The 19,711-nt window shown below is 40.4% G+C and overlaps 2 long non-coding RNA genes across 2 annotated transcripts; both read right to left on the reverse strand.

Annotated features, from left to right (window-relative positions):
- Positions 1 to 5,515, reverse strand: LOC112990923 (uncharacterized). The gene is made up of 3 exons (XR_003261187.2): positions 5,030 to 5,515; positions 3,055 to 3,168; positions 1 to 482 (listed from the first exon to the last, which is right to left on the reverse strand). It is a non-coding gene; the product is annotated as an uncharacterized LOC112990923 (long non-coding RNA).
- Positions 5,516 to 5,727: 212 nt separating this feature from the next.
- On the reverse strand, positions 5,728 to 13,226 carry LOC135323539 (uncharacterized). The gene is made up of 4 exons (XR_003261188.2): positions 11,588 to 13,226; positions 9,117 to 9,268; positions 6,791 to 6,967; positions 5,728 to 6,668 (listed from the first exon to the last, which is right to left on the reverse strand). It is a non-coding gene; the product is annotated as an uncharacterized LOC135323539 (long non-coding RNA).
- Positions 13,227 to 19,711: the final 6,485 nt, after the last annotated feature.

Genomic DNA, 19,711 nt, shown 5'->3' on the forward strand with positions numbered 1-19,711 from the left:
ACTCAGTATTGGGGAGCAGGACAGAACCATAGCCAGCTCACAGTAAAGAATACATAAAGCTGTTGTGCAGCATCGTTTGTCTGCCTCCTGGCACAATCTTTTTGTAACAATAGCCCAAACTCTGGCTGTTTGCTATAAAAACAGGCTTGCAATGCCATTTGTTTGTTTCTTTCCATGCTGTTCCTTTCCAGATGTCTCCCTCCTAGAGTTATCTTCTTTTTGACCTTTGGAGTGTAGTTGACTGGATTAAATCTTGTGATACTGGCTTAATGCCATATTAACATCAAAACCCCTTTTTTTCTTATTCCCCACCCCCAAAGATTTAAGATGCTTAAAATCCAAAAGAATCTATATATCTCAAGACAGAGAATCAAAAGCCCCACACAGCTGCCATTTGGAGTCTGAGTTGTAGGGACATCTGACATCGTCGATAACACTGTTGTTCTCTGGCAACATTAATCAGTGTTCAGAGACTTGTAAGGCTGCAGTGAGAAAGAGGAAAGTTTGCCAACATGAATCAGGAGAAAAACTCACGTTACAATCTTATTTATTAAAAATGTATGCAAGTGAGGACGAACAACCTTGTTTGTTTTCCCATAGCTCCTGTGTAGTTTTTTTCTTCCAAAAGCAACTGGCAGTGACCAGTATCTTTGACTTTGCAGTTGCAATTTAGAAAATTGCTTACCTGCGTCTAGCTGACCTGTCATGCTGCTACTAGCAGCCTCCATGAGTTGCAGACTAGAGGCTGGCTCTGGACCAAAGACCCTGTGGCTGACAGTTATTTGTATTTTCCAGGATATTATTAAATGTAACTTCTTGTTTGATGTAAGTGACTCTTTTTCCCTCCCTGGAATAGTGCATGCTCTGTAGTTTGGAGGTTAAGGGTTTTTCTTCTGTTCAATAACCCACAGAAACTGTAGGTTGACTGACCTGGCTATGGAGATATTTTCTGTACAACTGCCATGTTTTGATTCAGAAAACTTCAGCTTAGAGGTAGCTGCCTGCTAACTGACACTGAAGAGTCATTAAGGCACTGCCAGTCCCGTGGCCTTGAGGACACTGAATCAAACTTCTGAGCCTGAAGGCAATATTTGTTTAGGAATAATCAACGACTCCTCAAACTCTGAAAAACTCTGGTAAAGTCCAGGGTATATTTTCAGACGCATTCGTTACCTGGGAGAAGCCACACAAACCTCGTGAGGGCTCAGAGAGGACAGTCCATCCGAGGGGTCATGTTAAGGTAAGAGAGACATGATCATGAACTGCTTTTTAAATCCTAGAAGTTATCTAATGTTTTGTTTCTTCTAACCACCGTTTAAATATGAGACCTGGTCATAGACTCCCGAGGGTGGTGACAGAGATACCACAAACTGAGTTTATGGGCTGAGACCGGTCGCTCTACAAAACGCTGTAGCCTATTTGGAAAAATAGGGGGAATTTCACCTCTACTGCTGACAGTGAGCATGATCCCTGCTTGGTGTGCTTGGAGGGACTCACAGGAGGAGAGAGATGTGACTAGCTTTATAACCACAAAAATGACATGAAGGCAATGCTCATTTAATAGGAAAAGCATTAACATGTCAACCTCACTTAAAGCTTTCAAAAATAAATATTTGTGAAGCCAAAAGACCTGGAAAAAAACATCTCTAAATTGTCATAGATAACAGCATAACTATTTAGAAAGAGAAAGGGAATTAGCCACTAACAGCTAACCTTTGTTCCTTTAGGATTTCAGTAAACTGTAATTCCTTTTTAAATAAAATGCACATCTGCCAGACAACACAACTGCCATCTCCCCCTGGAGTGCACACACACACCAGCTGCAAGTTATTATTGATGAATCCTGTGGCTGGAAGAAGGAAGAAACAGGTTTCCTTTTGTTAACAAACAATGGCCTAGCTTGTAGCATTTCATAAAGTCAGATCCCTGGTGGAAGAAAGCAGCCCAATAAAAGATCACTTCAAGGTCATTTGAGGATATAATTATCTCCCAAAGGCATCACACTTTTGGCAATATATAAAAAAAGTTTTGGGTGTCTGTTTTATTTTTCACCCCAGGTGAGTCCTGTCTATGTAGGAACCTCTCTCTCCTGCACTGTTCTTTAAGTGTCAAGTTTTTTGCATTTAAGAAAAGTACATATCATAACAGATGGCAAAAAAGGCATTGAATAATTTTAATAATAGCAAAAGCTAATTGCTTGTCAGAAGATAATTTCTTTTCTAGAACTGGCAGAAACCATGCAGAATGCCTATGTTGTTGTCGAAAAGCTCAAGTTAGCCAATTTTGTAAAATCTCACAAAAGTAGTCTGTACTGTCATATAAATATATTTAGGTAAGGTGTAGTTGCTGAAATGAGTATCTAATTGTGAAACGCTGCTAGTGTGCCAAAATGAATCAACATGCAGAATTTAAGGAGATGAAATGAATTTGGTTGTGACTTGGCTGCAAGACGAAGGGAGATGCTCTGGCTTTTGGAAAAGAGTTTTGCATTAGTTTATATACACAAAAGACTTCCATTTTACCTCTTTTAGTAAAAAATATTATCTAGAGATGTACTCAGCCTGATAAATACTAATGAATGCTCTTTTCTGTGAGAAATGGCAAAGATGTATTATCCCTATATAACAGATGTCACACTCCTAAAATACAGTTAGTCAATGACTTCTTTTTAATATATTCTTTTCAACTAGGACAAGTCCCTACAGTTCAGTAGGATAGGTGGACACTCATTATATATGTAAGTCAGCTCACTTAAGGTTCCTATATGTGGCTGAAGGGTTTTGAAATTTTTTGCTTTGTATGTTTTTCTCCTGAAGGAAAGGTGGTAAAAGGCAAACCCAGGCATTGAATCTTTCAAGCCTAAGTTCAGTTCCTTGAGCTTTGGGCTCACTCTTTACTCACATTTACCATTTGAATGGGACCTCGTGCCATTTCTGAGCACTGATTCAGTACCGGAGCAGGTTCCAGGTGTGGGAATTTCTGTACTGCAAAATGCTTCCCGCTCCCCCTGCTGCAGATGAGAGCTGCTGGGGTCCACATCTGTCAAGCACTGACCTTGAGGGGATGCAATGCAGCCTCCAGCATCAGTAACAGCTCTTCCCACTTTGCATTTCTGAGCATCTCCTCTGCAATCCAGCACATCTCATGAAATCTGCTGAGATCACACCTCTAAGTGAGACAGACGTAGACGCATTTTTAGAAAGCAAGGTGAAAAGCTACTTCATACTTAAAAAGAAAAAACAAAGCAAAACAAAATACCACTCCTCAGGACAATCACCCAAGTTGTAATGCTTGACAAAACCAATCAGTATGGGGCCTGAATGACTGACTCATTACACCTTTCCAGAGTACGGTGCTGTGTTTACAAAGAACATTACCCACAAGATGATTTAAAAACTTTTAGCTGCACTAGTTCCACAGAGTATTTAGATTTTGTTTATTATTACAATTCAAGGAAACACTTTGGAGTGCAACAGGAGAGGATATGCATCATTTGCATCACAGCAGAGAACAGAACCTATGATCAAAAACAGGCAGAGAGAGAATTCTCAGCAATAATTTTTGCTGCATCTTCACTTTTGGACAGAGCTGTTGATGGGAGCATGATCTGAATATTTCATATCCAATATAAGTCTAGTCTTTTTATTATGATATAATATTGGAGACACAAATAGCTGGAAAAATAGATACAATTTATTGATTGATAGGAATGCAGAGTGTCTATATAGGGAATTTTACACACACCAGAATCAGCTCTCTCTGTAATGTCAAGAAAGTCACTTGAAACCCCATATTCCTGCACAAATTTTATGGCTGGCCTTCAGGCTCTGGAATTTATCAAGTTTTTGCAGTCTGACAGAGCTCATATCTGATGACTTCATGAGTTCTGTATGAAGACCCTCTTTTTTCCCCAAGCAAGTCTGTGCTGGAGGGGGATCTCATTGGTATAGAAATGTGATTCTAGCTTTTCATTTGCCGAGAGTATTTTTAACTACTTATTTTGAGTGGCAGTTCCACAGTTTGGCTGAGTGTTATTTTTACAAAGATAATTTGTAGCTGTGTAAAAGGTGCTGAGGGTGCACTTCCAGAACCCTTTTGTGCATATGCAAAAATAATGAATAAATAAATAAATGCTTCTTTCACATGACCTCATTAAGAGCAAAGCCAAAAACCAGCGAGGGAAAGCCAGCTGAGCAGAATTTGTCCAAGTGTCTTTATTATGACATTGTTTCTATTCCCACTGCATCTCAGGGTCCTAGTCACAGACCAGGACATTACGATGCTAAGTACTACACAAAAATAAAAAAGGATGTCTTTGCTCCAAGGGGCTTTTATAACAGCAGTGGCTGAAACAGAGCAATGTGTGCTGGTAGGACTCAGGAGCATTTTTCAGAGCACAGAAGTGTATATCAGCACTTTCCTTCTAAGCAGGCTCAAGGACAAGTGGGATCCATACTGTGACAGCTGAAGTTCCACTGCAGCTAGCGTGTATAAACTCATAATTGCCTTAGAAGACCCAAGCTGTACACATACTGTACTTTGAAGAGGTAAGTTAGAAACCAAATGCTAATCAACCAACTATGCAGATATGAAGCGGAGACAGCTCAGGTTTTTAAGGCAGCGTTGATGATGGATTTTGCTTATGTAAACACTTGCGATCATGTTTTGTATGTCTACAACCATCTGAAATTTTGCATAGCTGCAGTCTGAACATCTGCATAAATCTGAATGAAAGATTTAGAAAACAGATGAAGATTATGTAGCAGAAGAGAATCTTTGTTGCACCACTTTGGAGCTCAGACACAAAAAAATCAGACACATTATATGAAAGTAACAGTATGAAATAGTGTTTTCAAATCATCTACCTGGACATCAGCTTTTATCAGCTGTTACCTGTATCCTCAGGTTTGAGTCAAGGTGATCTACTGATGATAGTACAGAAATTGTTATCGATCGTTAAGCTAGTCTGCATAGTTCCAATAAATGAATCTGGATACATATCTGTGGAGATAAAGGTAAATGGACTCACCTCTCAAATTTCAAAGCAGCAGTGATGCAGATCAACGATACCGTTGGCGCCCCAAGACTTCATTAGCCCACAAGTGGCTGCCGTGCTTTCATAAAAAGAAGCAGATTTAGCCCGTGGAGCCCTGTGGCAAGTCACACCATTCAAAATTCCCTAGCCACCAGGGTGCGGGAGACTTCAGTGGCCTAAAAGTTGAACCTTTATTTGGGCATCCAAGCCCCAGCCAAATCTGCCCCTCAGGTCTTTGGTTGCGTCCTCCCAGGTGCCGATCGCTCCCTGCCAGCCTGCACATAACGTGGCGAAGGTAGAGAAATGCATGCGACTGGAGACTGCAGAGGCAATCAAGGAAGAAAACAATTACGTCTTTTCTGCATCAAAAAGAAAAAAAATTATAATGTGATTTGACAAATTGGTTATTCCTCAGCAAAACACGCACATTGTTAAAATGACTCAGTGGCACTGGTGGGACCTGCTGGAGAAGAACCTCCACCATGCCCCGCTTTCCCTCCCTCCCGTGGGTCAGGAGCAACCTGTTTAACAGGGGAGCAGACACACAAGCCTGGTGGCCAAGAGCCGGGAGAGCAGGGGGGGACTGGAAAGAAGGTGGCAGCTTTAAATCTCTGCTGTTTCAGACGCTAGCCTCTCATCTTTACATTACTAACACTTAAAGTTCTAAGTGATATTAGGCTGTGTTTCTGGAAAGGACAACCAAAAGCCAAAACAATTCCCGCAGAAATCTGTTTTTTTTTCCCAGTTGGGAAAACTGGAAATGAAATATGTTTGCATTGACCAGCAAAACTTTTTGGTTAAACTGAATTAAAGCGGTTCATTCTAGATCAGAATAACGGCAATCTTGGCTGTTGTTTTGTTACTTTATTTTACAGCAGCCAGCTTATCTCTAGGTCGAGCTTTTTGGTGGGAGGAAATGCCTGCGATACACCCTGATGGCCCTGTAGATTGCACCAGCCGTGATAGTCCCTCAGTTGCAGTGCGTGAGGAAGGAAGGAGATTCGGGCAACCAGGCCCTTAGGCGGACTGGCAGTTCAGATGGACGCAGTTTTGTTTTGGCAATGTTGTAAGCTTTCAGGGAAATTAAAATTCCACTGAAATTATCTTGGATTGTAGGATTGCGGCTTGCAAGTAATTGGTGGGTTAAAAATGCAGATGGGAATTTTCAGCATTCAGGCAGTCTTGAGTCCTTTAGTGAATGAGCAAAACCCCCCACATTTTAAATATAGTGAATATAGTAGGCAAATAACGTCTCTAGCTTTTTTCCTGCCAGTTTCTTTCATCCACCAATTAATAATTCTACAGTGTACGTATCATACATACACTTTTTCCAAGGATATTTCTTTAAAGAGAGGTTGTGTTTGAAAATATGCTTGAAACGAATGACTCACAAGCAAATATCAGTAGGCCCCTATTTCAGGCTGTCAGTTAGATGGGTGCTTTTATACTGCTTGTGTGGCTGACAACGTGCTGTCGAAATCACTGCTGGTCTCTTCTGCTTCTCCCTCCATTAGCTTCTATTGTCTTTAACGTAAGCCACAGTAATTCTTCCACTGATTTGAATAAATAATAATTACAGTTCAGTAATCCTTGTTATAGCATAGCCTAATTGGTCTCCGTGGCTGACTGAGGCCTTTTAATCAGGAAGACAGAAGTGAATTAAATAGACAATAAACAACAAAAAAATCCCACAAAACAACTTTCCCTCTAACATCATAATACTGTTTCTAAAGGAAATGTGGAAAAATAACTTACTATTTTATGAAGCATTTTAGCTTCTTTTCCTGGTCCATTGCCAGTTCTTAGTTTGCTGACATTTTTCTTTTGCTCTCTTGGGTCTCCATTGGAAGATGGACCATGTCTTGAGACACAGATAACATTTTTATCCTTAAGTAATCTTCTCCTTGGAATGCCGCTGCATGCATAAAACATCTGACATACAATATACAGAACTAAGCTCTTGTATAAGTCTATTAAAGTCAATAGAGTTACACTAAGAGTGCATTTGGCGCAAAGAAGTATGCTGGAATATAATGCAAAGCCCGTCAGATTATGTACAAACAAACAGAATACCAGTGCTGCACAGTTGGACTGTTTAATTCTATTTTCATTTCCAAATCAGCTCAAAAGCCTGCTGGCTGCTAGTTTCTATTCTACATAGGTTTTTATTCTGCAGTCATCACCATAATATCTGAGAGCCTTCCAATAATGCATTAAATAATGTGACTAACATCTGTTACAGGTTTGCTTTCTCATCTTCTTGAATGCCCTAGGAAAGGTCTGTTTACAATGAATAATTATCAGGAGGAAAAAGTATTTGTCCATTAAGACCATTAAAAAAGGGAGCAGCAATTTTCACATAGAGAACCAAATACTTAGGGGGAAAAAAAACGTTTCTTTTCTACAACTCATAAAGCTTTAGATTAATAACCTTTAGAAATAGCTTCATAATGCCCTTATGTGCACAGCATTGCTTTAAGGCAAAGTCTTATGAGAAGCAGCCAAGTTCTGAAGTCAGCGGGAATTGAAGAAGCGCACCTCCTCGCTGAAAACCCTGGCCCCCTCCGAGACTGACACCTTGAGAGCCGACCAGGAGAGCGAGTGTCAGGCTTTGTGCATGGGGGGGGCAAATGCCAGCTGGAGTAGACAGCGTGTGATGGAGATGAGAGTGTAAAGTCATTCATGCAATGAAATCAGAAATAAAGGAGAACTTGAAATTTGAGCAATCCCTCTCAAGTCACAAAAGAAAGCCTCTAAAGAAAAAAAAAAGGGTGGAGAAATGATCATAAAGAGTAGAATTTCCATTTTGCTTCAGGGGCTTGAAGCAATGTGCGCATTCAAGCCTCAAACTTGATTCTTTGAATACATCTGATAGATAAATCATGCAGTTGTTTGATCATCTACATTTGAAGATTGTACTTGAATCCCACCAAGCACAAGAGTTGTTGCTCCCTAATTTAAATTCAATTGAGTAGCATCTGTACAGACAAGCTAATTGCACAGATTTTTCTGTGGTCTTTACATGAAACATTTCCCTTTTTCTGTTTGGGAAATGAGGCTTTTGTGAGCTCTGCAGATAATTGCTGTTCCAGTTCACACTTATCAGTATCATATGTTTCAGTTTCTAGTCAGGTATTTTTGTGAATTTGATTTCATTTTCTTGCCCAGAGCTGTGAGATAATGTCAGTGGTTTCTCCTGACAATTGTTTTCTTGCCTAAGAGTATTTCTGTTCCTTTCTTCATAAAGCACAACCCCATTCATCAAATTTCCAGCGCTCCTGTGAGTCCCATCTTTATAACTGCAGAAGTTTCTGCTGGTTTGGGGTTCTCTGCAGTATGATTTCTTTCAGTGAGCTTTTAAGAAGACAGTAACTTAAAAAGAAATAAAGGTAGGAGAATTAGGAATTTGAAACGCAAGATGAAGTTGTCTCCAAATTAATCCGTCTTGGAGCTGTTTCAGGGAATGATTTAGCCCACTGCTGTGAGTGCTCTTCCTGGAGGAGGCACTACTATGCATTTTTTTGTCTGGCAGTTTACATCAAATAATTAACAGAGCTGAAAAAGTGTGTGCGTGTTCTGCTAGCAAGCAGAGCCAGCCTGGCTCCCCAGGAGCTGGTCAGGGGGTGAGGAATACTGGTTTCACAAAGAAACTAAAAAACTGATGAAATGCAGTGAAGTTATCATCAGCAGTGGCTTTCTATCCAGTGCTGAAGAGAAGCCGTAACCTCACCTTGGCTGCACCGCTGCAACTCCGCTGATGCCAAAGATCACAGAAACGAGCCTAATGATATTTATAGCGTCCAAACCAATATCTTGCAAGCAGTACTTTCCTGCGATATATGCATATACTTTAGACAAATTGTGTTTTATTCCAGTAGTACCTCAACCTTTGAATCCTAAATTTTGTCATTCGACCAATCCTCCCAGTCACTGTCCAGAAATACTTGTTACAACTGTTTTAAACATCGTATTAAAAATGGGACCAGCATCAGCTCTTGGTTACTTAAAGGCATTTGCCCTCAGTGCTGAGGCAGCCGCAAACACATAAAAACATCTAGTTCACACTGTCCATCTTACTCACTTTTAGCTTGATGTGGTTTTCCTGTTCATTATTTTCTCATTCCTGTTGGACTGGAAAGTGTGTTCTTCTCCTTGCTCTAAGAATTATATTGATTATCTATTCCAGATAGAAGGAGCTGCTACTGCACCTTGCCTCATCTTTCTCCTGTGAGTCTGTTGGTGAAAGAGCAGATCAAAATCTTAAAAATAAATTGCATTCAGAACTATCGAGGCAAAGGCAGGAGCATTTTGAGAAACAGTTACAAGCCATTTTGAAAAAGCAAAGACAAAATAAAGTAATACAGATAGACTAAACTGGCTTTTATCTCTTCAACTCCATCCCCTGCTTTTTGATCTGTAACTCTTCATCTTCAATGAGATAAAGAAAAGTTTAGATCAAAAATATCCCTATCATTTAAGCACTATAATAACCTGCAATCTACAGGCTGTCAGGCCCGGGAGAGGTTAGGTAATCGGCTTTTGTTCAGCTCCTTGTTCTCTATCATTTTCTTGCTAAGTGTCTAAGACAGGATGTCACACAAATCTATGGGTTGATTTCTATTTGAGCGGAATTAGACAATGCTATGTGCTATAAAAGTGCCTATTACTGTCTTTAAAGATCTCCATAATGAGCAGCAGTGTATCAATGATTTACACCTGTTCCCATTGCCATCATCCACATTAATAAAGGGCTGCAAGATCACCTCCATCTCTTGTCAAAAGCATTTTGTTTTTACACGTTCCATATAAAATCTGATGATGACTTGTAAAAGGCAAATGAACTGTGGCCAGGTGGATGGATTTGTCTTATCATAATATTATGACAGCTTACTTAATTGTTTTATTGCTTGAACTGTGAAGATTGTATTGTGCTGGTGCAGAAACACAGCAGAAAGCTCTGGGAATGCGCGATGGCAGTCAGCACCTGTGGAAGGTAAAGCAGCTTTGTATTGCTGCTGCAGTTTTAAGGGGGAAAAAGGGATGATCTAAAAAATCCTCTGAAGACTCATTAAGAAGCACTGTATTTGCACATTAGAGTATTGTGCTAAATTTACTTGCTAATTTTGATGTCAACAGCAACTAATACTAATGAAAAGCTTATGCAACATCACACACTAGTAAAATAAAAATTAAAAATCAGTTTAAAGAGTTAGATTACACCAAACTATAATTGCTAGTTCAAGACTAAACAAGACTGTAATTAACAGCTCGGTGTTACAAATACTATCAAAAGACAACAGAGGAAACATTTACATTACATACAAACACCACTGCTAGTAAGGTTTTAATATGTTTTTTTTCCCCCCTTCTACTAGCTGTTCAGATGGCTCAGAAAAAATAGATGCCAGTAGGGAAATCAGGCCAGATTAATGTTACCTACTATGTCTCTGTTCAGGAAGAGACTAAAGCTACTGCTTAAATTCACCTCTCCATAAATATATGAAATGACCTAAACATATGCTTGGCAGTAGCATGTGTTAAGACCACATTTCATACAGTACATATACAAATACTTTCCTGACTTGGAGCCAGAAAGATATAATGCTCATTTTAAACCCTTCCAGTTAAGTCAAAAAGGAATTTAGAGTCAGCATGTTAATAGGAATGTTATGGTGTAAAACATTCTCCTCTCCAAAACACAGCCAATAAAAAGAAGACAATTCGTGTTAGTATGTGGTCAGGTCCTATGCGGAGATTAGCATGAAGATTCAGGATTGATTTGTTGCCTACAAGATTGTGAATTTACTGCCTTTTGTGGAACATTTCATTAATTACATTGAAAAAGATGACAAGGGATACCAATCTTAACGGAGGGGCACTGAGCTTCTATAAGCTGGACAATAAATTTGAAGGGGGCTCATCAAAGCAAAGACACATTGAGTGGTTAGTAGTTAGTAAAAAGACAGCTTAGTGTCAAGTGCCAGCTGCTTGAAACCAGCCTTCTGCTATGTTATGGAAAGGAACAGGAGCAATATGAGGTTATCTCTGAACTTCTGGGGTGAATGTTTCCTTTCGGCTTTGGACAACTATTTCTTAGGTAGACTTCTTGCTGTCATATCATACCTGTCAAACAGGCATCTCCATTGCATGACAGACTATTTCCTGTTACTGGAGTGGATAACAACGTAGGGAAGAACTAAAAAACGTTCTCACGTACTTGCTCCAAAATGGTAATATAGCTGGAGGCTGACTACAGGCTCATCCAATGTACTAGACTGGGCAAAACTCAGATTCAATCCAGTTTTCCAGAAGGAAACACTGACACTGAGGGATTTCATCCCACCAAGGGCAACATTCATTTCTACCCCCTTTCCTCCCCTTACTAGATCTCTCTGCAGTTTTCAACATTGCTGACCAGAGCACACTACCCTTTCTTCTCAGAGAAGTGGCAAAAAATCAGGACATATTCACTAAAATAATGTAATTTGTATTGGGAGAATGAAGCCAATGCACAGCAAGGAGAAACTGCATCTCTGCAGCTAGATGACTCACCCATGGAGACCCAAGGGCTCAATTCTTTCTCCATCTCTTTTCAGTTTCTCTGTGAAGTCCCATGGCAAGCTGGCCAGATGGCATGGGCTGAAGTGCTAGCAACGGAGGCAAAGCCATTTACTGTACACATGGCTCCTCATTATCCGGAAGATCCAGTCTTTGTGTGGGATCAGGTCATGGATGAGGACTAACTGCACGAGACAGATCCTGTGAGACTGGGCAGTGTGGCTCTTTCTGAAGCCTCTGCAGCCATAGTGCAGCCTTCACTGATGAACTAATTCAGCTAGGATGGGATTAGTGCCAGTGGCTTTCTTACTGATGCTAGACTGCATCATTTTTCATCGCAGCATTCATACGTGTGCTTTGCTGCATCACACTGCAGCTTTTGTCCTAGCTGTTTTCAGTCAGTGCTGGCTCAGAGGTTGTCCCCTTCTGGTGGGCAATGGCCTGCCGTCAGTCCTTCACACCCTCGTCATCTCCCTAGTGAGCTGCAGCCGGGTGATGTTCATGAGCAGGCAGTCATCAGGGCTTAGGACATCTCCTTGGGTCTCGATGGTTCTGTCCGATTACTGCAAATCCCCTCAGCAAGCTAAACTATACTTTCCTGCTACTCTCTGCTGCCTTCCCTAAAATGCCATTTTGAATGCTGTATTTCCAGATTTACCATTGATACACTCCATGGTTTCTGCTAATTAGAAATCTACCCCCAACCAGCTTGCTGAGCTCCATCTTCCAGTGCAACGGGAGGTTCTTAGGTCAAAACTCACCTGCATGGAAGTCAGACCCTTCCTTGGGACTTCTGCGAAGGTCTAAGACCTTCGCTTCCACTGCCTTAGCATTTTACCACTTCCTGCTCCACCTCTAAGATGGATTTCTTTGACTTTGTTGTCTTAAACATCCTCATAAAGTTATGCATTGTGTTTATATACGTTTTAAGAGCATGCCAGTGAGTTTTTATTTTCAACCTATTAAATAACAGCCATCCAATAGGTGCATTCCCCCACACAGAGAAAAGAAGTGAGAAAAAACATCAGTAACATCTGGCACTTCACATACTGCTGGGAGGCACAACATACTGTGGTGTTGTGAGTGGGAATAGCAGAGACTATCTGCCTTTTCACCTAAGACCTTCCAAGCCTGAGGAAGCCATATTCCCCACGACTGGTCTGGGCGATGTTTGCCCATTCCGGAATCCTAAAATGAGGGGAACAAGGGTGGTTTGGCGCTAGTACCTGCGTTCTTAGTACACTAGTGTTAATTTTTGTTCTGCCCATGTTACCCTGTAGTGGTGTCTGAGAGTTCACACCATAATGCATCTCAGATACGTTACTGACACTACCTGTATCCCTGCTCACTGAAAATGAGCTATCGTATCTGGTTTACAATTAAAGTGCTATAGTGGGATTAATAGCAAGAGCTTCTGGCATGTTATACTACAGAAGCTTTTGTCAGCTAGAGGAATTCAAAGGAAAAGTCTTACAACAAAGCTACTAGATGAAAAAATGCTCAAGGACTCTAAAGTTGAAAGAAAAAATGACATACTTGAAGTATTTTTAACTTATCATCTGTCGCATACAGTAGATAGGTTGTTAACTCAAAAGAAGTTTAAACATACTAACAACATTGCTTTGATCAGCAGTTTTTCCTTTTTGAATTCCTTCTAGTTTTTGATAGTGGAAATAGAGGAGCTAGCACCTCTATCAATATTTTTTGCACAAGCACAATGCAGCCTTGTTTGGGATGGCCATATGGGGGGCAGTAGGAAACATTCCCTGTCCATTGTAATGACTGAGCCTTATTCCCTGTGCAAAAAAGCACAGATCCTTGGATCCAGAAGAGTTTTCTCAATCAGGAAGAAATCTTAAAGAAGCAGATATTTTGACAACTTTACTAATATAATTTTTAGAACCAACCAAATTTGCCCTTACTGTGTCCTTTAATGTTTGAGACTCTGCATGATGGCTTGAAATAACTTTCTAAAGGTAATTTTCACATTCTTGTTTATTTTGACTGTTTTCTTAATACAATATAAAGTACTTGCCAGGAACAATCCTTCTCTGGCAGACAAAGGCTCTAAAGCAAACACTCCTTGATTTGAGCTTGGCAAGAGTTGAAAAAAATCCCCTTGTCATTAGAAAATTGCTTTTAATGTTCAAACAACTGGTTATGAAATAAATCTTAGGTGATTTTTCAGGAGCATGCAAGTCCTCCAGTGTATTTTTCTAGTTTTTTTCCATTTAGTTTTTTTTCCTTCACTGTTGGTTTCTTCTTATACCATAAGGAATATGGAATTTTTCAATAATTCAGCCAGAGACAAAATACTTGTGGGAGCACTGGATAGCGCTATTTCCACAGTCAATATGTATATCCTGAATGCCAGGCTGGATAATGCAAATATTGGACCTAAATCTGGCCAGGGTATTACTGTGGAGACCTCTGCTCAATACCCATTTTGACTTCCATTTTGTTAGTCATCGTTTGAAGGTCTTGGGGGTGTTAAATATCCAGTTTTGCTACCTTGCAGTAGTTTCAGACATTTGTCTTCTTTGTTTATGAGATTTTTGTCATATGAGGTAGTATCAAAAGTCTTACTAATATCCAGATTTAGGACATCTACTGTTTCTTCCTAAACGACAAGGCCCATTACCTTGCTGTGGAAGGAGATTAGACTGCTGGAATTTGTTCTTGATAAAGCTCTTCTGTTTTCTTACTCCTTGTGAACTTCTGGCATACAAGGGGCTTGATCAGGGGAACTGGAGAGAGCCAAAATTGCACTCAGTAATTCCCTGCTCCTTCCTACCCGTCCCTTTTAAAAATAAGCATTCGTTTATGTTTTTTTCTTCTTCCTGGTATTTCTCTCCTCCTTCCCAAGTTTTTGAAGGGTACCACTGATAGGTCTGAGCCAGTTTCAGCAGCTTCTTTAGTCTAGAAAAAGCTCATCTGACCTATCCGACTGGAAAACCTCCAAGCTAACCAATGACTGTCTCACCTATCCATAACTCACAGTCAACCATCCCTTAATGAAGGCAGATGCAAAACAAGTCTTTTTGCTCTCGTGTGTCGATAGCATTTCCTCTTGATGAGCAGTGGAGGTTACATCAGCCTCCACCTCCCCGTTTCCCCTCCCCACGGTGCAGCCTTCCCTGCTCATTCAACTTCTCTGTCTCCACTGTGCAGCCCCTGCTCCTGCTCACCCACTTCCCTTTGCTTCCCTACAGATGCCGTCTCTACCCTTCCTGATCAGCCATGCGCTGGAGCCACAATATCCACTTTATCCTGTTTGCTCCATCCTGTTTTTTTTCAGCAACAAAAGAGTGGGTTTGAGACAGTTTACCATGCAGTCCGGCGGTGAAAGCACAAGGAAGAGCGGCGTTTGTGATACAGGTTGCTGAGACAGCCAGCTGCAGAAGTGACGCAAGAAGTGGCACCGTATTCTTCTCACTTCGAGATGTCCAGAAACCTGGGGACTCTGAATGGATCAAAATTGCAGTTATTTTTTCCTCTAGGGATAAACATTCACGTTTAAAATTGGTTTGCCTCAAACATACACACACTTGTTTGTGTCCATCTTCCGTGAGTGTGTGAACAGTCAAAGTTTTGATTGCACAAATGTCAAAGCAAATTTACAATTAGTGCACAAATGTTTAGGTATTGCAAGTACTTGGGTCACACACTGTTGAAGACCTATAAAACACCACCCCAATTTTTTGTAGACCACTGTAAACCGCAACATTGTTCAAGCTGTAAATATCTGTGATCAGTCCATTGAGGAGAACATTCAAAGAGGTATCAAGTTAAAGCAATAAAAAAACAATGAAATATTTTCAGGAAACAGTGATCTGCATGCTGATATTCTGCAAGCAGGAAAAAGGAAAGTCTAAACTGATCGTATAAAGTATTCCACCTCAATTACTCCATCAGGTCTAATTACACTATTTAGTCTAGCAATATGGGGGTCGTACCTTGTGCAAGGATGCAAGAAATTATAGAGAGAACCATATAAGAAGCCAAATGGAAAGAGCAGAGCTCTGAGCATCACTGCAACAGTCATTTGTAACAAAAATTACAGTGAGGTGGGTAAGGACAGCAAAGGGAGACTGGGGAGATGGTGAGTGCTAGGAGCTAGGCTGTGAGGGAGTCCCTTTGGGGCAGCAGGGAAGCAGTGTGGTAGTTTGCAGGATCCTATCCTCTTTTACCTGTTTCAGTGCTACCCAGCAGCTTAAAATGTACCATCCTTGCCATAAATGGTCACGTTCCCACAGGCATTTAGCTCACACAGAGACTGTCCTTAATAGTACTACAGACAGAAGAAAAAGATAAGAGTAAAGCTGAAGCAGGTAATTTGGCCTATTAAAGAGAAAGCTATCATCCGACCCAGCCTCATTACTGCAGATTCTGTTACACCACCAGAGCACAGTGCTGCATAGCCAAGAACACTTCATGCAATATGAAGCACTTATATCGGGGTAAATACACGGTATACTGTGCTGGGTATTCAATGCTCTGTGCCCGTTCCCGTTAATGGGAACACAGAGTTTCTTCCCTCTCATTGTGTAAAAAGCATACTCCATAATATCCACGACGCTATTCTACCAAATTCACTCTTTCAAGCTACTTCAGATACCCAGAAACATCTGGGAATGTACAGTTTTACTGTATAGGAAGATTTCTCGAATGTGTCTAGCATCAAATGGTTCAGCCGTATCTCCTTTGCCAAGGAAACAGCAATGATTTATGTTTTAGACAAGCATATACAGCTGGCAGGTAACATCTTTCAAGAAGCATTTCTAAATGTCACCATTAAACAACACCTGGGAGACCCGGCTTTCCCAGGCCTCCCTACCTTGTTGCTATAGAAATGTATAAACGTGGGAAGCTGAGTTAGAAGGGGTTTACATTTCCCTTGTCATAACAGAGGCTCAGTCCCAAGTCAAAATCCCAACGCCTTTAGTAAAACTAACCGTTGAATAATTTGCCTTTAGGTCATTGACAAGAAGAATTAGTTTTCATCCCTGTGTGATGTATAAGCAACTGCTGATATTTTATATACTTGAGGAGGGGGAAGAGTTGCTCTTTAGCTCTGAGCATATCAAGAATTCAGGTCTAGGCTTCTTTTAATTTCCTCTTTGGAGGTGCCAAGCACGCAGGCTGAGCACTAGAGGCTCAGCACTTTCGATACTTAACAAAGCTGCCTCTTCTCTCAAAGTCACCTATGGTGTTTTTATTAACCGAGTTAAACAAATAAACAAAGAACTTTTGAGCAAAGAACAAGCTCTCTCAGTTGATACTCAGATTCATTTGCTTATATAATGCATTTGATGTCCTAAACCTAGACATCAAGCAATGTTAGGAAAAATCGAGGGAAATATATGAATTTCTGATGTGGTAAAAATGAAGCTGAAAAGAAACTTAATATTTTAATGAAAAAAGCAATGCCTAACCCTTTTTTTCCCCGTATACTAGGAGTAGGCAAAGATACTACACCTTTTTCCAAGGATAGTTTACTCTCAACTAAGAATAGGTTTAGCCCACGACTCAGGATTCAAATGTCTGCACACACAGGGACTCCTGAGATCTGGATGGAAATCAGAAAGTGTAATAGTTCTCGGCCATCTCCCAGTTTAATAAAGAAAAAGGTAGCAGGTGAGGTTTTCCACTTTAAAAATAAAGAAGCCACTGCACAAATTTTCTATGCAACTATCACTATACCAAAGTCTCATTCATTTGAGATGAAAACTACACCAGTGGCTGCATTTTGGCTAACATGAATAAATCTTGCTATTCCATCCATTAGCAAAAGATGGCACATCGCAACTGCGTGAGCTGCGTTCACAACATGGTCAGGTTCTGTCTGAAAAGCACACAATGCACCCTCTCTTCCTGCCAAAAGGAGGGATAATTCATGCTGGGGGAGCATGGTTTTGTAAGGCAGCTGGTTTTGCTTGTGGGCCCGCATGTGGGGATCACACCTGCACCCCCTGCGGCCGGGCTTTCCGTTGCCCTCTGCAACAACTGCTAGAGATAACCTGCGGCCTGCGGCCTGCAGCCTGCAGAGGAGGCAAATGCAGCTGAGCGCAGCCTGTACCAATGCCTGTACTCAGGGTTTCCAGGCATGAAGGTGTTTCTTCTGTAAGCCAGGAATTAGTCCTGTTTTTCTGATAACTCTTCAATGATTAAGTTTGGAAAATGTAGCACTCTGATGCAAAATACACGCTCCAATTTGTCATTTTCAGCATATTGCCTTGTGGATGTTACCTGGAGTGCTCTCTCATGCACTTTGTCGTTTTGTCTTATACATATGTGGTTGAGCGATCACCTAGAAATTTTTCTGCCTTTTGTTTCATTTTCTGTAATCTTCCTTTGCAGAAAATACTTGACATTCTCATGTAATAGATGCAAGTATTGTGTCCTATGTGGTTGAAATACTGTGAAATACTAACACGTACTCACTTTTTGTCTGTTTTTTAAACTGATGTAATGAATAACAGAAAAGAAATCTAAGACTTCAAAATCCAGGCATTAATAAATGTGTTTAACATGACAAATTGTTACTGCAAAATTATCTTTTATTGAGTGAAACAATTACTTTTACATTAGTACTTCATTATTTCAGATAGTAGTAGTTATACTTTTGCCTTTTTCTAGCATCTTAGAGTTTGTGTCTGAAAGATTATGTTGTATTTCATTGTTCCACTCCTGAAACAAAAATTAACAAACAAAAAGAAATGCTGTGACTTCTCTTTTCTTTGTAAAACTAAAAAAGACAACTGTAGAAGGCAAACTTACAGCAATCAAACTCCTTTCATAAAACTCCTGTTATGCATTACATTTGGCAAACCTCAAGCTGATACCAATTTAAAACAGTGGATTCTAGGAGTCAATATATAAATTAAAGCAATATATGTTTAAATCTTCTGTTTTTTTCAGTGTGCTTGTTGGATCAAGAGCTGCACACTGCAGCATGTCAATATTTCACTGGCACTTCACACGTATTTTTCACATTCTACCTGTCTTTGCACATTACTTCTACAATCTCTCGTCTTGTCAAGTTACGTCCAGCTGCTTACCTTCTCCATCCAGGCCCTATTATATAACTGAAAGTTTCATTGACTACCTGCATGATTTATACAGCTTCATTGACCGAGTCTTCTTTAGCTATTGGTGTTTCATTACCAAAACAAACAAACAAAAAATCATGAGAAATTTGCTGCTCACCCTGGAAACTTATCAATTTCCTACATTTCAGCCTCAAGATTTTATTCTTTGCTCAAAGAAAGAAAATGAGCCCCCTCTAGTTTTTGTGGAATAATAATGCTTTTTTACAGTCACTCCATTTTTCTAAGCTAAGCATCTCTTCAGGAACGAAGATGTAACATCAGCGTAAGCAATATCAAGGTAAGGACGTTCTCCAGAGGCTGTAAGGAGCCTTGATGAATAGGCCTTCCCTAGGGTCCAGGTATCCAAGTTGCTAAGACTGCTGCTTACATCCCTGGGAGCTGGAGGCAGAGAAACCCTAAATTTCAGATCCCTAACTGGCAATATGGAAGAACAACTGTAAAGGGCTCACACCCTAAAGAGCATTTTTTTTTTCTGCTGGCAGCTCCTTTTCTTCGAATGCACAAAAGACAACATGAAAAAGGCCACAAGCTTTGAAGAAATAAAAGATTAAATAAAACACGTAAAAAAGTATCTTTGCAATGAAGAGAGTGAATCTCCTATTGCGCCTGAGGCTGTAGGTTAGGAGGCTGCAGAAAGCAGGCAAGGTGGGCACACTGCTAGGGCTGAGCGAGGTGTCCTACAGCACCACCTCATTAGCAGCCGCTCAGTCCGGCAGTGTCAGGCCACAGGTTTAGTAGAGCTCAATTCTGTACTGCCTATGTCAAGATTAAATCAAATATTCTCCTGGAATCTACCATCTTGCACCCACTTAAGCTGGACTGTTTCAACAGATAGAATTAGAATGCATGGGATAAATACATGTTATTAAATTTACCAGGTTGCATGGTATTTCTAGAGATATATAAAACTGTGAATGGCATGGAGGAGATGAACAATGTGTAATCACACCTTGGAACTGTTTTTCATATCGGAAAAAGTGGGGGATATAATAACTAGTATCATAGG

Source organism: Dromaius novaehollandiae, chromosome 2 (assembly GCF_036370855.1).
Source record: "Dromaius novaehollandiae isolate bDroNov1 chromosome 2, bDroNov1.hap1, whole genome shotgun sequence".
NCBI lineage: Eukaryota > Metazoa > Chordata > Aves > Casuariiformes > Dromaiidae > Dromaius > Dromaius novaehollandiae.